A 16,516-nucleotide genomic window follows, 5' to 3' on the forward strand; every position below is an offset into this window, starting at 1 on the left:
AACGTGTCAGTGATTTCTACTACACAACCTTCTTCTTGTAGATGTTGTTGGGCCTCCAAGTGCAAAGGATTGTAGGACAGTAGCAAATTTCCCTCAAGTGGATGACCTAAGGTTTATCAATCCGTAGGAGGCGTAGGATGAAGATGGTCTCTCTCAAGCAACCCTGTAACCAAATAACAAAGAGTCTCTTGTGTCCCCAACACACCCAATACAATGGTAAATTGTATAGGTGCACTAGTTCGGCGAAGAGATGGTGATACAAGTGCAATATGGATAGTAGATAAAGGTTTTTGTAATCTGAAATTATAAAAACAGCAAAGTAACTAATGATAAAAGTGAGCATAAACGGTATTGCAATGCTAGGAAACAAGGCCTAGTGTTCATACTTTCACTAGTGCAAGTCCTCTCAACAATAATAACATAATTGGATCATATAACTATCCCTCAACATGCAACAAAGAGTCACTCCAAAGTCACTAATAGCGGCGAACAAACGAAGAGATTATGGTAGGGCACGAAACCACCTCCAAGTTATTCTTTCCAATCAATCTGTTGGGCTATTCCTATAAGTGTCACAAACAGCTCTAGAGTTCGTACTAGAATAACACCTTAAGACACAAATCAACCAAAACCCTAATGTCACCTAGATACTCCAATGCCACCTCAAGTATCCGTGGGTATGATTATACGATATGCATCACACAATCTCAGTTTCATCTATTCAACCAACACATAGGACCTCAAAGAGTGCCCCAAAGTTTCTACCGGAGAATCACGACGAAAACGTGTGCCAACCCCTATGCATAGGTTCATGGGCGGAACCCCCAAGTTGGTCACCAAAACATACATCAAGTGAATCACGTGATATCCCATTGTCACCACAGATATCCACGGCAAGACATACATCAAGTGTTCTCAAATCTTTAAAGACTCAATCCGATAAGATAACTTCAAAGGGGAAACTCAATCCATTACAAGAGAGTAGAGGGGGGGGGGAGAAAACATCATCGGATCCAACTATAATAGCAAAGCTCGCGATACATCAAGATCGTACCACCTCAAGAACACGAGAGAGAGAGAGAGAGAGATCAAACACATAGCTACTGGTACATACCCTCAGCCCCGAGGGAGAACTACTCCCTCCTCATCATGGAGAGCACCGGGATGATGAAGATGGCCACCGGAGAGGGATTGCCCCCTTCGACAGGGTGCCGGAACGGGTCTAGATTGGCTTTCGGTGGCTACCGAGGCTTCTGGCGGCGGATCTCCCGATATATTGTGTGTTGTGGAAGTTTTAGGGTACGTGGGTATATATGGGTGCAGGAAGTACGTCGGTGGAGCTTCGGGGGCCCCATGAGGCAGGGGGTGCGCCCTAGGGGGGCCCACCCTCGTGAGCTCCTCCCTTGGCTCATGACGTGGGGTCCAAGTCCATCCGGTAGCTTTCCTTCCAAAAATAAGTTCTCCAGTTGATTTCTTTCCGTTTCGACTTCGTTTGATATGCCTTTTCTTCGAAACACTAAAATAGGCAGAAAACAACAATTCTGGGCTGGGCCTCCGGTTAATAGGTTAGTCCCAAAAATAATAAAAAAGTGGATAATAAAGCCCAATATTTCCCAAAACAGTAGATAACATAGCATGGAGCAATCAAAAATTATAGATATGTTGGAGACATATCAAGCATCCCCAAGCATAATTCATGCTCGTCCTCGAGTAGGTAAATGATAAAAACAAAATTTTTGATGCGGAGTGCTACTTGGCATAATTTCAATGTAATTCTTCTTAATCGTGGCATGAATATTCAGATCCGAAAGATTCAAGACAAAAGTTCATATTGACATAAAAATGATAATACTTCAAGCATACTAACTAAGCAATTATGTCTTCTCAAAATAACATGGCCAAAGAAAGTTCATCCCTACAAAATCATATAGTTTAGTCATGTTTCATTTTCGTCACACAAGAATGCTCTCATCATGCACAACCCCAATGACAAGCCAAGCAATTGTTTCATACTTTAGTAATCTCAAACCTATAAACTTTCACGCAATATATGAGCGCGAGCCATGGACATAGCACTATGGGTGGAATAGAATATAATGAGGGGGTTATGTGGAGAACACAAAAAAGGAGAAAATCTCACATCAACGAGGCTAATCAATGAGTTATGGAGATGCCCATCGATTGATGTTAATGCAAGGAGTAGGGATTGCCATGCAACGGATGCACTAGAGCTATAAATGTATGAAAGCTCAACAAAAGAAACTAAGTGGGTGTGCATCCAACTTGCTTGCTCAAGAAGACCTAGGGCACTTGAGGAGGCCCATTGTTGGAATATACAAGCCAAGTTCTATAATGAAAAATTCCCACTAGTATATGAAAGTGATAACATGAGAGACTCTCTACTATGAAGATCATGGTACTACTTTGTAGCACAAGTGTGGTAAAAGGATAGTAACATTGTCCCTTCTCTCTTTTTCTCTCATTTTTTGGGCCTTTTCTTTTTTTATGGCCTTTCTCTTTTTTTGGGCCTTCTCTTTTTTATGGCCTTTATTTTATTTTATTTTATTCCTCACTTGGGACAATGCTCTAATAATGATGATCATCACACTTCTATTTATTTACAACTCAATGATTACAACTCAATACTAGAACAAAGACGACTCTATATGAATGCCTCTGGCGGTGTACCGGGATATGCAATGAACCAAGAGTGACATGCACTAGTAGAAAAGGGGGCAACGGTCTAGGTCGGGTCAGTCCATTAGTCCCGGTTCAGTCCAGAACCGGGACCAATGGGGGCATTGGACCCGGTTCGGGAGCCCAGGGGGCCGGCCGGGCCACGTGGGCCATTGGTCCCGGTTCGTCTGGACCTTTTGGTCCCGGTTGGTGTGACGAACCGAGACCAATGGGCCTCGCTCCTGGCCCACCACCATTGGTCCCGGTTGGTGGCTTGAACCGGGACCAAAGGCTCCCCTTTAGTCCCGGTTCATGCCACCAACTGGGACCAATGAGGTGACTATATATACCCCCTCGCGTAAGAGCAGAGCACACTGCTTTGTTTTTTTCTGGCCGAGGGGGAGAGGGCTTGGTGGTGCTCTAGCTCACCTCCTATGCACACAAGGTGTTCGATGGAATGCCCGAGCCACACTACTTAAGCTTTCTCCTCTCCAAGCTCGACCTCCAAGCTCCATTTTCCTCAATATTTGTCTAGGTTTAGCGGTCCGTCACGCCCTGTCCCCGTCTTCACCGCCATCGATCATCTGTGCCGAGCTCATCGCCGGCACCACCGTGGTGAGCCTCTTGTTCTTATCTTCTTTCTGAAAGGAAAAATATTCTTACTTGTATGTTTACATAGATACTTGTATTATTTTCTTACTTTTATTATTGCATCTTATATAGTGCGATGGTTTTGGTATCCGCCCCCGTCGGCCCTCGTCCTGTCTATGATTCGGATGTGGTATATATATTATCTTTATAACTATTGGTTCATTTATTGTTTATGAAAATTATGCCGACCAACATGACATAGATTTTATTTATGTAGGATGTATGTGAATCGGAAATTCCAACCGACCCTATTGTCGAGAGGTTAAATTTAGTTGAAGAAGAAAACAATTTGTTGATGGAAAAAATAAAAAAAGTTAAGGAGGAGAATATGATATTGGAGTTGCATGTTGCAGATGTCTTCGATGATCACAAGATCAAGATGGATGCAATGCGCTTGAAGATTAGAAAGATTAGAAAATATGCCATTCATACCGAGGCTTGGTATCATTATGCCGTTGGATCAATTGTTACCTTGGTTGCGATTATGATCGCATTTGTTTTCGCATTGAAATGTTTTACATAGTTTCAATGTATTGTTTAATTAATTAGATGCTCTGGAGAGCTATATGTTGTTAGATGAGAACTATATATGTACTTTGGTTTTAATGTGATGATGAACTTCTATTAATTTGGACACTTAATTATATATAATGCACGCAGATGAACCGGCAATGGATGTACGGTGACAGATACACCTCCGAGTACATTAAGGGCGTGCATGAGTTTCTCGATGCGGCTGAGGCAAACAAGCAGAATTGTTTTATGTGTTGTCCATGCACTGAATGTGGGAATACGAGGTCTTACTCTAACCGGAAAATCCTTCACTCCCACCTGCTTTACAAGGGTTTCATGCCACACTATAATGTTTGGACGAGGCACGGAGAAATAGGGGTTATGATGGAAGACGACGAAGAAGAAGAGTACGATGACAACTATGTGCCCCCTGAATACGGTGATGCTGCAACAGGGGGAGCAGGTGAAGATCAAGAGGAACCAGACGATGTGCCCAATGATGCTGCAACGGGTGAAGCTGCTGAAGATCAAGAGGAACCAGACGATGTGCCCGATGATGATGATCTCCGCCGGGTCATTGTCGATGCAAGGACGCAATGCGAAAGTCAAAAGGAGAAGCTGAAGTTCGATCGCATGTTAGAGGATCACAAAAAAGGATTGTACCCCAATTGCAAAGATGGCAACACAAAGCTTGGTACCGTACTGGAATTGCTGCAATGGAAGGCAGAGAATATTGTGGCTGACAAAGGATTTGAGAAGCTACTGAAAATATTGAAGAAGAAGCTTCCAAAGTGTTGACACACGAACACGTCACGTGTACCCTCAACGCCGGGGGTGATGCACCGCCTCTCACGTCGAAGGAGACCCGACCGACAGCGCGATACGCAAGACAGTCGGCGGGCGCTTTTGCAGACCTGAAAACCCCACACCCCCGGGAGGGACCCCGTCAGGGAGTGCGGCGGCTATGGGCTGCGCTAGGTCGATTCGCTCGCCCTAGAGCCTCGTAATTCGCAGCTCTCAAACACGAAGAACAGCGAAGAACGAGAGAGAAAAACGGTGGAGAGATAAAACGTAGATGAAAAAGTAGTATATTGATTTGTTCGATTGTGTGTTGTTTCAATCGGCCGTCACCCCCAACATATATAAGAGGCGGCTGGACTTCCAGTACAAGCGAAGGATTTATCTAGGCTTTCCTTACAAGAAAATTACATCAATTCACGTCCAAAACCCTAGTCAAATTTGGACTGGTTTTATCCGAACTTTCCAAAACTGTTCGGTTTAAACTGGCTGCACCTTGCGGGTCCTTTTTGCGGTGGTAAACAATCTCGGATGAAAACAAGCCCAAAAGCAATCTTGACCGTTTCGACAAGACGAACAACTTTCATGTTGAAGGTTTTTTGATCAGAGATCATCTTGAGGGTCAGATCGGTCTCGCAACCCAGGCTATCTCCTCGTGCTACCCGTCACACATGTGTCTGGTGGGGCGGGCCACATCTCGCCTCGTGACAGGGCTGCACTCCGATTGCTCTAACTTTTGCATACGAACTTGGATTTAAACGATTTTTATATCAAAATCGATCGTTTCGACGAGACGAATACAACCCGTGTAGATCATTTTTTCATTTGAGGTCGTCTTGGGGGCTTAATAGGCCAAACTGTACTTTGAATATAAGATCTTGGTACTTCGAGCATAGTCTCGGCCTTCGAGATGAAATCGGACGGCAATGACACAAATTTCAAAGATGTTCATATCAATAATACGGAACTCTTTCATGTAGATCACTTCTCCATTTGAGTCCATCTAGATAATCATTTGAGCCCATCTTCAGCTTCTGGTCGGATTGACTATCACAACCTCCACCTCGGCAGGCCTTCCACCCGGGTAAGCTTTCCGCACCGACAAGGTTTCACCCCGGCAAGGTTTTTACACCGGCAAGGGTTCTCCCTAGCTCGGCAAGGTTTCTACCCCGGCAAGAGTTCCTCCTCGGCAAGGTTTCTACCGCGGCAAGAGTTCCTCTTCGGCAAGATTTCACACCGGCAAGCTTCTCCGCCGGCAAGCTTTCCACGCCGGTAAGCCCTCACATCGGCAAGGTTTTACCCCAGCAAGGTTTCATTCAGCCGGCAAACTTCTCCGCCGGCAAGCTTTCCATGCCGGTAAGCCCTCATATCGGCAAGGTTTTACCTCGGCAAGGTTTCATTCAGCCGGCAAAGGCCGAATACTTTCTCACTCAGGGCCGGCCCGTGAAGTGTTGCCTCTAAGTTTTGCATACGAACCCGGATTCGTGACCATGCCAAAATCTGGTGTCAACACATGCCCCCCTGTTTTTCGGTAAAGCTTGTGTGCCGAAAAATTACTTGTATTGTGTTTGTTCTAAGGACGATGTCAACACTCCATCGGCCATTTATTTTCCTCAGGACGATAATCAGGTATCGGCCATATTTTTTTGCTAAGGGCGATAGTCATATATCGGCCATTGCCCACTTAGGCTTCTTGCCACACACTTCGGTGGTATTTCTTCAAGTACTTGCCATTGAGAGCCCGAGGTAACAGTGCCCCTTGTACGGATTCCACCAAATAAGAGTTTCCAGGAACTATTCTTGCAATTCTAAAAGGACCTTCCCAACTTGGAGACCACTTCCCGAATTTTCTGTCTCTTGAACCAATCGGGAGAATTACTTTCAAGACGAGATCGCCAACTTGAAAATTCTTCAACTTAACTTTCTTATTGTAAGCCCTTGCTACCCTCAACTTGTCCTTCTCTATGGCCTTCGAAGCAGCCAAACGTTTATCGGCAACCTCATCAATATTGTCCATCATCAAGTTATAAAAGCCTACTGCCGATAAATCATTTTGTTTGGCTATTTTCAAAGCATTCAAATTCACTTCCACCGATAAAACAGCCTCTTGACCGTATACTAGCTCATATGGAGTCACCTTTGTAGCACCATGTCTGGAGATTCTATGTGCCCACAAAGCTTCAGACAACAACTCATGCCATCTCCTTGGATTATCCTCAATCTTCTTCTTGATGAGCTTGATTAAAATTTTATTGCTAGACTCAGCTTGTCCATTGGCTTGGGCATAATATGGAGAGGAATTGAGCAATTTTATGTTATAAGATTCGGCAAATTCTCTAACTTGGTGGGACATGAAAGAGGAGCCTTGATCTGTAGTCAATGTTTGAGGAATGCCGAATCTATGAATAATGTGCTCGGTTATGAATTTAATCACCTCCGTATGTGTCATGTTCTTGAGAGGTACTGCTTCAGACCATTTAGTGAAATAATCGGTTGCCACCAATACGAACCGATGCCCCTTTGAGGAAGACGGATGAATTTGTCCAATAAAGTCTAAACCCCATCCTCTGAAAGGCCACGGCTTGATAATGGGATGTAACATAGCAGCAGGAGCCAACTGAATATCACCAAATTTTTGACAAGCTTCACACCCTTTGTAATATCTGAAGCAATCATTAATCATAGTCGGCCAATAAAATCCAGCACGTCGTAGCAACCATTTCATCTTGGGAGCTGATGGATGAGTGCCACAAATACCTTCATGGACCTCCCCCATAGCAACTCTCGCTTGGTCCTCGTCCAAGCACTTTAGAAGAACATCATCAACCATTCGGCGATAGAGATCATCATCTCTCATTGTATACTTGAAAGCCATCCGCCGAACAGCCCTGTCCACCTTTCTACTAGGATCACACAAATAATCAACAATGGGTTTCCTCCAGTCTTGACTTTCTCCTACATTGAATATTTCATTAGTGGTCGAAACAGTGGGCTCTGGTTCGGCCTCCCCTACGTCGGCAAGACTAGACATCGGCTTTTCAGAAATATGAAACACGCCATGATCAACATGGTAGCCGGATACCTGTTGTGCCAACTCATTTGCTTTCCAATTGTCATGTCTAGATATATGAGTAATGCTAAAACAATCCAATGTAGAAATTATATCCAGACATTTATCAAGATAAACATTAAGTGATTCGTCCAAACACTGAAAGACTTTGGATACTTGCTGCACTACTAGTAACGAATCACCGTAAGCCTCAATATGTGTAACACCTATAGCAAGTAACATCTCTAGGCCGAATAACAATGCTTCATATTTGGCTTGATTGTTTGTGCAAAAATATTCTAGGCGGCACGAGGCTTCAAAAACAGCACCATGAGGAGATATATAAACAATACCAACACCTTGGCCATTGCTACAAACTGAACCATCAAAGTATAATCTCCATGGTACTACTGAATCAAGGTTCATATCAATATCATGCTTGTCATTAATCTGATGTTCAACAATGAAATTAGCAACAATTTGGCCTTTCATGGATTTTAGAGATTCATATGCCAAATCATATTCAATCAAAGCATAAGCCCACTTGCCAATTCTACCACTAAGAATTGGCCTATGCAACATGTATTTAATGACATCGATCTGACAAGCTACTACGCAAGCACTCGGCACTAAATAATGTCTCAATTTTGTGCAATCATAATATAAGCATAGACATAATTTTTCAATAAATGTATACCTTGTCTCAGCGTCCAATAAGCGCCTGCTCAAATATGTAATAGCATGCTCTTTTCTTTCGGTTTCTTGAGTCAAAACAGCACCAATAACTCCTTCTGCTGCTGCAATGTAAAGCCTGAAGGGTTCCCTATGCTTGGGTGCTTTCATCACCGGAGGAGTGCACAAATAATTCTTGATCATATCAAATGCTTCTTGCTGTTTTGCCCCCCAAGTGAAATCAACATCATTCTTTAACTGAAGGATAGGAGTAAACACATCAACCTTCCCTGACAGATTAGCTATGAACCTCCTCAAGTAATTGACCTTGCCAAGGAACTTTTGCATATCTCTCTTTCATGTTGGAGCTTCCACTTTCTGTATGGCCTCTATCTTTTTGGGATCAATCTCTATGCCATCTTCATGGATAATGAAGCCCAAAAACTTACCAGCTGACACACCGAATGCACACTTCAAAGGATTCATCTTTAGTACATAGTTTTTCATTCTTTCAAAAGCTAAATGCAAATCGGTCAAGTGAGATTCAAAAGCGTCCGATTTGACAACAATATCATCAATATAGACTTCAAGTATGACACCGAGTAAATCTTGAAAAATAAAATTCATAGCCCTTTGATATGTGGCGCCAGCATTTTTTAATCCGAATGTCATCACTGTCCACTCGAATAAACCAAGAAAACCAGGGCAACGAAAAGCTGTCTTGGACATGTCCTCTTCGGCCATAAAAATTTGATTGTATCCGGCATTACCATCTAAAAAGCTAATAACTTTATGTCCAGAAGCATCATTAATAAGCATATCGGCTATTGGCATTGGATACTCATCTTTGGGTGTAGCCCTATTCAGATCTCTGAAGTCAATGCACACCCTCAACTTGCCGGATCCTTTCTTTTCCACTGGGACAATATTAGAAATCCACTTGGCATACCTGCAAGGTCTAATAAAATTAGCTTTAAGCAAATGACCGATCTCTTCCTTGATCTGGTCATATGTTTTTGGATTAAACTTTCTGGCCAATTGTTTATATGGTCTAAAACCAGCCTTTATAGGTAACCGATGTTCCACTAGCTCTCGGCTTAAACCTGGCATCTCATGATATTCCCTTGCAAAGCAACAAACATATTCTTTCAATAGCTTTATCAACTTAGCTTTATGATCGGCTCTTAAATTTGCATTTACAAATGTCGGCCTAGGACTTGAACCATCTCCTATATCTATCTCTTCTAATGGATTGGCTGATGTAAAACCTTGTCCTAATTTATCCATATCATCTAACTCTTCTATGGAGTCATACATATCGTTCTCATTGGACCGATATTCTACAAGTCGCTTTTGTAACCACTCTGAGTTAGGATCCATTTAAACATATCATACCTTGGAGCCGATTGCATTCAGTCGGCTTTAAAGAGACGAGCACGAAACCATTCTTGGTTGCCCTGAGAAAATCAAACTCTGACAAGTCACGTCCCGTCAAGCAAGTAGAATTTGGGTGTTGCCAATCCACTGATGCCTCGGCCAAAGCAACATAGGCCGAGTTATCCGCATGAATGACTTCCACTTCATCATCAACCCACTGGATCAAAAACTGGTGCATAGTGGACGACACGCACTAGTTTGCATGAACCCAATCACGACCTAGTATGACATTGTAGTTACCTTGCACCTCAGCGACAAAGAATGCGGTAGCCAAAGTTTTACTTCCCACCGTGAGCTCCACATACATCACACCTTTGGCTTCAGTTTTCTCTTTGCCTTCAAATCCATTGAGCACCATGTTGGTCTTTATCAACTCTTCATCATGCAGCCCCAATTTTTTGAAGACCGAATACAGCATAAGATTCACCACAACACCACCATCAACAAGCATCTGAGTGAGCGGTGATCCATTGATATGACCTCTGAGATACAACGGTTTCAGATGCGTTACTGGGTCTTTTGGCTTCTCGAATATTGCATTTTTAGGGCCAAAATCCAGCTGAGCCACCTCCCCTTCCTCATCTACAGCTCGAAACTCAACAGGTAAGTAATACACCATATTGATACCCATGCCTTCATGAACCAGCGTAGACTCATAGTCCAACATATCATCCTCTTCTTCAAGTGCATCCACCGATTCTGAAATTTGTCCAAGTGAAGGAAAAGTAAGAAGTGTCGCAGACGATGTAATAGCTGTCGCATCGTCCTCCTTTGGTGGCGCAGGCGCTGCTGTGATAGGTGTAGAAGCAACTGCATCTTGTATTTGCTTAGGCCTCCACACTTGTTTTGTAGGCACCATGGGCCGAGTGTCATTGAACAACTTATCCCTTTGCTTCTCGGCTTCTTGTTTTGTCATCTCTTGACTCCTTAATCTCTGTAGTTTCCTCTTTTGTGTTTTTGTCAGCCCTAGAGGACACCACTTTGGCTAAGTGTATTTAGGATCTCTCACCTTTACTTGGCTGGTGTTTCCTTCAAGGTCATTAGCCGAGTACTTTGGCACGATAGCAAGTATCGGCTCAGTCGGATTGCTATGCATAATCGACTATTGTATGGCGAATGTTTTGGTGCCCAAGATGAGCGAGTCGGCATCGGTTTTTTCCTTGCCTTTGCTCGACTCGACCGTTACAGCACTTGGCGACTTAACACGCCATTCTTGCTTGCCGACCCTTTTTTGATTATCTTGCACCGGCCGATTGACACTATTGTTCAAACGGCCTCGTGTGGGATAAGAAAGTCTCTCATGAACGGACCTCCTTGGTTCTGCCCAACCCGGATGAAAATCATAAGGGGCCATTGGGGGCTGCCTCCATCCTCCATTGAAGCCCCCCACGTAGTATGGCACATAGGGTGGTGGTGACATCCATGGTCCTGGCGCCGACCATATGGTCTTGCATGATGCTGAAATTCTCCCTGAGGAGTTCACCTTGAGCGCTTCCAATTTGATGACCAGTTAGAGCTAGAACCGGCCGCATGATTGGCATACTTGGACAACAACATATCAAAAGTTGGCTTGATTTTCTTGTGCTGCACTTTTGCCTCATTCCTCTTCCACATGCCAACTTCTAGACTCTTGGGTTTGACAAATTTAACACGAGTATTTTCTTGCGCTTGCGGTTGCCCTCCGAGTGCAGGATTCTTGATGGTGATTTTGATTGTCTCCTTGCCACAGGGTTGCTTGTCAAGCACAACCTGTCTCCTCAAGACCTTGTCACCCTCCTTGTCTTTCCTGGGCTCACCAATAATGACATTAGCTTTATTAGCAGATCCGGCAACCTCCGGCCGAATGAGTAGCTTCTTTCCCTCCAAATCCATGGTATTCATTGGAAAAGGCTGTTTATCAACTTGCATCTCAGAAAAGTTCAATCGTCCCTCATTAATGGACAATTGTATCTGCCATCGAAAAACATTGCAATCGTTAGTAGGATGAGAAAAAGAATTATGATATTTGCAATAAGCATGCCGTTTCAGCTCTTCAAACGGCGGTAAAGTATGAGATATTCTAATAATCTTAGCCTGTAGCAAAGCATCAAATATTTTATCACACTTAGCAATGTTAAAAGTAAACTTCATCTCTTCATCACGATTCTTATGAATCGGTTTCAGATCATTGCAAGTAAAGGGTTTGGCCTTAGATGGCCAAACAAATTCAGTAGAAAAAACATCACCCTCATCGTCCGAGTGATCACTATCATATTCCACCATATTCATCTTTGGACGATCGGCTTTGTATCTATGCACTTCTCTGAGGTCTTTGCTTCGACTTTCCTGAGCCAAAGCCCTTTGTAAGACTTGGTTGATATTTAAGAACTCGTAGCCTTCTAGCTTTTCTCTAATGGGAGTTCTCAAACCACTCAGCACTAGGTCTGCCAAGTCCCTCTCGGTTATCACCAAACTAAAGCACCGGTTTTTTGTTTCTCTGAATCTCTTGACGTAATCGGAGACAGATTCATCATGCTTCTGTTTAACCAATGTTAGATGTGACAGCTTGAGTTCATTGTCGCCGCTATAAAAGTGATCATGAAACTTCTGCTCTAGCTGCGACCAAACCCGAATGGAACCATGGGGTAAAGAAGAAAACCATGAAAATGCGGTACCAGTTAATGATAAAGGAAATAAACGCACTTTCAATTCATTCAATGAGCCTACCTCACCCAATTGTGCTAAATACTGACTAACATGCTCCCATGTGGTTTTTGTGCCTTCTCCATTAAACTTAACAAAATCTGGAATTTTATATCCTGGAGGGCACTGGATGGAATCAAAGTACTCGGGGTATGGCTTTTGGTAAATCTGATTCCGAGGTAACTCAACTCCAAAATTCTCTCGAAGCATCTTAGCCATCTCTTCTCTAAGATTAGCTAGACCATCATCCATATTGGACGATGAAGATTGTGGCAGTGGCATAAGAGGAGTAGGGTTACTAGCTGCAGGTAGGAATTGTGGCATGTATGTCGACCCATAATTTGGTAGTGGTCGAGTGGTTGTAGCTGTAGGTAGGGTTTGGTTCAGCGTTGCCGCCGAACCTGGCATGCTCATAATAGGGTTGATGGGTGCAATCACAGTCTGATTTATTTGGGTAGGATAATAAGCCATCGGCACGGGAGGCGCCGATGCAATTGGTAAAGCCAGATTAGGGTTTTGCACACTAGCAACTATACCATCATTACCACTAGACGATTGAGATGTATTCTTCTGAGCATTAGTATTTTCTATGAAAGTTTGGTAGACTAGATTGTTACCATCAGCAATACGACTTTCAATCTCAGCCCACTGCTCAGGAGAAAAGGCAGTACTTACAGAGGGTTTAACCTGCTCGGCTTGAAGAGGAGGGAACTTGATTTCTTCAATCGGAGTGATGTTGCCTTGGCGATCCTTCTTGAACTTTGCAAGGAACTCCTGCAAGTCCTTCTCCTTGCGCACCTTCTTGTACTCCTCATAAACTTGGCGATGATCGGCCGATATCCCATCAAGACTGGGCTTAATGATGTTATCAGCGTCTACCTCAGATGGCTTGGGAATATCAGACATGGTGGATGATGACGATTGATCTTCGTTCCCCAGCGGAGTCCCCAAAATGTGTGTTGACACACAAACATGTCACGTGTACCCTCGACGCCGGGGGTGATGCACCGCCGCTCACGTCGAATGAGACCCGACCGACAGCGCGATACGCAAGACAGTCGGCGGGCGCTTTTGCAGACCCGAAAACCCCACACCCCCAGGAGGGACCCCATCAAGGAGTGCGGCGGCTATGGGCTGCCCTAGGTCGATTCGCTCGCCCCAAGAGCCTCGGAATTCGTAGCTCTCAAACACGAAGAACAGCGAAGAACGAGAGAGAAAAACGGTGGAGAGATAAAACGTAGATGAAAAAGTAGTATATTGATTTGTTCGATTGTGTGTTGTTTTAATCGGCCGTCACCCCCAACATATATAAGAGGCGGCTGGACTTCCCGTACAAGCAAAGGATTTATCTAGGCTTTCCTTACAAGAAAATTACATCAATTCACGTCCAAAACCCTAGTCAAATTCGGACTGGTTTTATCCGAACTTTCCAAAACTGTTTGGTTTAAACTGGCTGCACCTAGCGGGTCCTTTTTGCGGTGGTAAACGATGTCGGATGAAAACAAGCCCAAAAGAAATCTTGACCGTTTCGACGAGACGAACAACTTTCATGTTGAAGGTTTTTTGATCAGAGATCATCTTGAGGGTCATATCGGTCTCGCAACACAGGCTATCTCCTCGCGCTACCCGTCAGACATGTGTCTGGTGGGGCGCGCCACATCTCGCCTCGTGACAGGGCTGCACTCCGATTGCTCTAATTTTTGCATACGAACTCGGATTTGAACCATATTTATATCAAAATCGATCATTTCGACGAGACGAAGACAACCCGTGTAGATCATTTTTTCATTTGAGGTCGTCTTGGGGGCTTAATCGGCTAAACTGTACTTTGAATATAAGATCTTGGTACTTCGAGCATAGTCTCGGCCTTCGAGATGAAATCGGATGGCAATGACACAAATTTCAAAGATGTTCATATCAATAATACGGAACTCTTTCATGTAGATCACTTCTCCATTTGAGTCCATCTAGATAATCATTTGAGCCCATCTTTAGCTTTTGGTCGGATTGACTATCACAACCTCCACCTCAGCAGGCCTTCCACCCGGGTAAGCTTTCCGCACCGACAAGGTTTCACCCCGGCAAGGTTTTTACACCGACAAGGGTTATACCTAGCTCGGCAAGGTTTCTACCCCGGCAAGAGTTCCTCCTCGGCAAGGTTTCTACCCCGGCAAGAGTTCCTCTTCGACAAGATTTCACACCGGCAAGCTTCTCCGCCGGCAAGCTTTCCATGCCGGTAAGCCCTCACATCGGCAAGGTTTTACCCCAGCAAGGTTTTATTCAGACGGGAAACTTCTCCGCCGGCAAGCTTTCCACGCCGGTAAGCCCTCACATCGGCAAGGTTTTACCCCGGCAAGGTTTCATTCAGCCGGCAAAGGCCGAATACTTTCTCACTCAGGGCCGGCCCGTGAAGTGTTGCCTCTAACTTTTGCATACGAACCCGGATTCGTGACCATGCCAAAATCTGGTGTCAACACAAAGGATAACGAATTGCCCGACAGTACATACGCAGCAAAGGTCGTATGCCCTCTAGGATTGGAGGTGGAGAAGATACATGCATGCCCTAATGACTTCATCCTCTACCGCGGTGCATACAAGGATCTGAACGCATGCCCGGTATGCGGTGCATTGTGGTATAAGATAAGACGAGATGACCCTGGTGATGTTGACGGTGAGCCCCCCAGGAAGAGGGTTCCTGCGAAGGTGATGTGGTATGCTCCTATAATACCACGGTTGAAACGTCTGTTCAGAAACGAAGAGCATGCCAAGTTGATGCGATGGCACAGTGAGGACCGGAAGAAAGATGGGAAGTTAAGAGCACCCACTAACGGTTCGCAGTGGAGAAAAATCGAGAGAAAGTACTGGGATGAGTTTGCAAAGGACCCAAGGAATGTATGGTTTGCTTTAAGCGCGGATGGCATTAATCCTTTCGGGGAGTAGAGCAGCAATCACAGCACCTGGCCCATGACTCTATGTATGTATAACCTTCCTCCTTGGATGTGCATGAAGCGGAAGTTCATTATGATGCCAGTTCTCATCCAAGGCCCTAAGCAACCTAGCAACGACATTGATGTGTACCTAAGGCCATTAGTTGAAGAACTTTTACAGCTGTGGAATGGAAACGGTGTATGTACGTGGGATGAGCACAGACAAGAGGAATTTAACCTAAATGCGTTGCTGTTCGTGACCATCAACGATTGGCCCGCTCTCAGTAACCTTTCAGGACAGACAAACAAAGGATACCACGCATGCACGCACTGTTTAGATGACACTGAAAGAATATACCTGGAAAAATGCAGGAAGAATGTGTACCTGGGCCATCGTCGATTTCTTCCGACCAACCATCAATGTCGAAAGAAAGGCAAGCATTTCAAAGGCGAGGCAGCTCACCGGAAGAAGCCCGCCATGCGTACAGGTGATCACGTACTTGCTATGGTCAATGATTTACACGTAATATTTGGAAAGGGTCCCGGCGGACTAGCTGTTCCGAATGACGCTGAGGGACACGCACCCATGTGGAAGAAGAAATCTATATTTTGGGACCTACCCCACTGGAAATACCTAGAGGTCCGCTCTTCAATCGACGTGATGCACGTGACGAAGAACCTTTGCGTGAACTTGCTAGGCTTCTTGGGCGTGTATGGTAAGACAAAAGATACACCTGAGGCATGGGAGGACCTGCAACGTTTGCACAAAAAAGACGGCATTCCTCCGAAGCAGTATAAAGGTCCTGCTAGCTATGCTCTTACGAAAGAAGAGAAAGAAATCTTCTTCGAATCCCTGCTCAGTATGAAGGTCACGACTGGCTTCTCGTCGAATATAAAGGGAATAATAAATATGCCAGAGAAAAAGTTTCAGAACCTAAAGTCTCATGACTGCCACGTGATTATGACGCAACTGCTTCCGGTTGCATTGAGGGGGCTTCTACCAGAAAACGTCCGATTAGCCATTGTGAAGCTATGTGCATTCCTCAATGCAATCTCTCAGAAGGCGATCGATCCAGAAATCATACCAAGGCTAAGGAGTGATGTGGCCCAA

Source organism: Triticum aestivum, chromosome 1A, assembly GCF_018294505.1.
Source record: "Triticum aestivum cultivar Chinese Spring chromosome 1A, IWGSC CS RefSeq v2.1, whole genome shotgun sequence".
NCBI lineage: Eukaryota > Viridiplantae > Streptophyta > Magnoliopsida > Poales > Poaceae > Triticum > Triticum aestivum.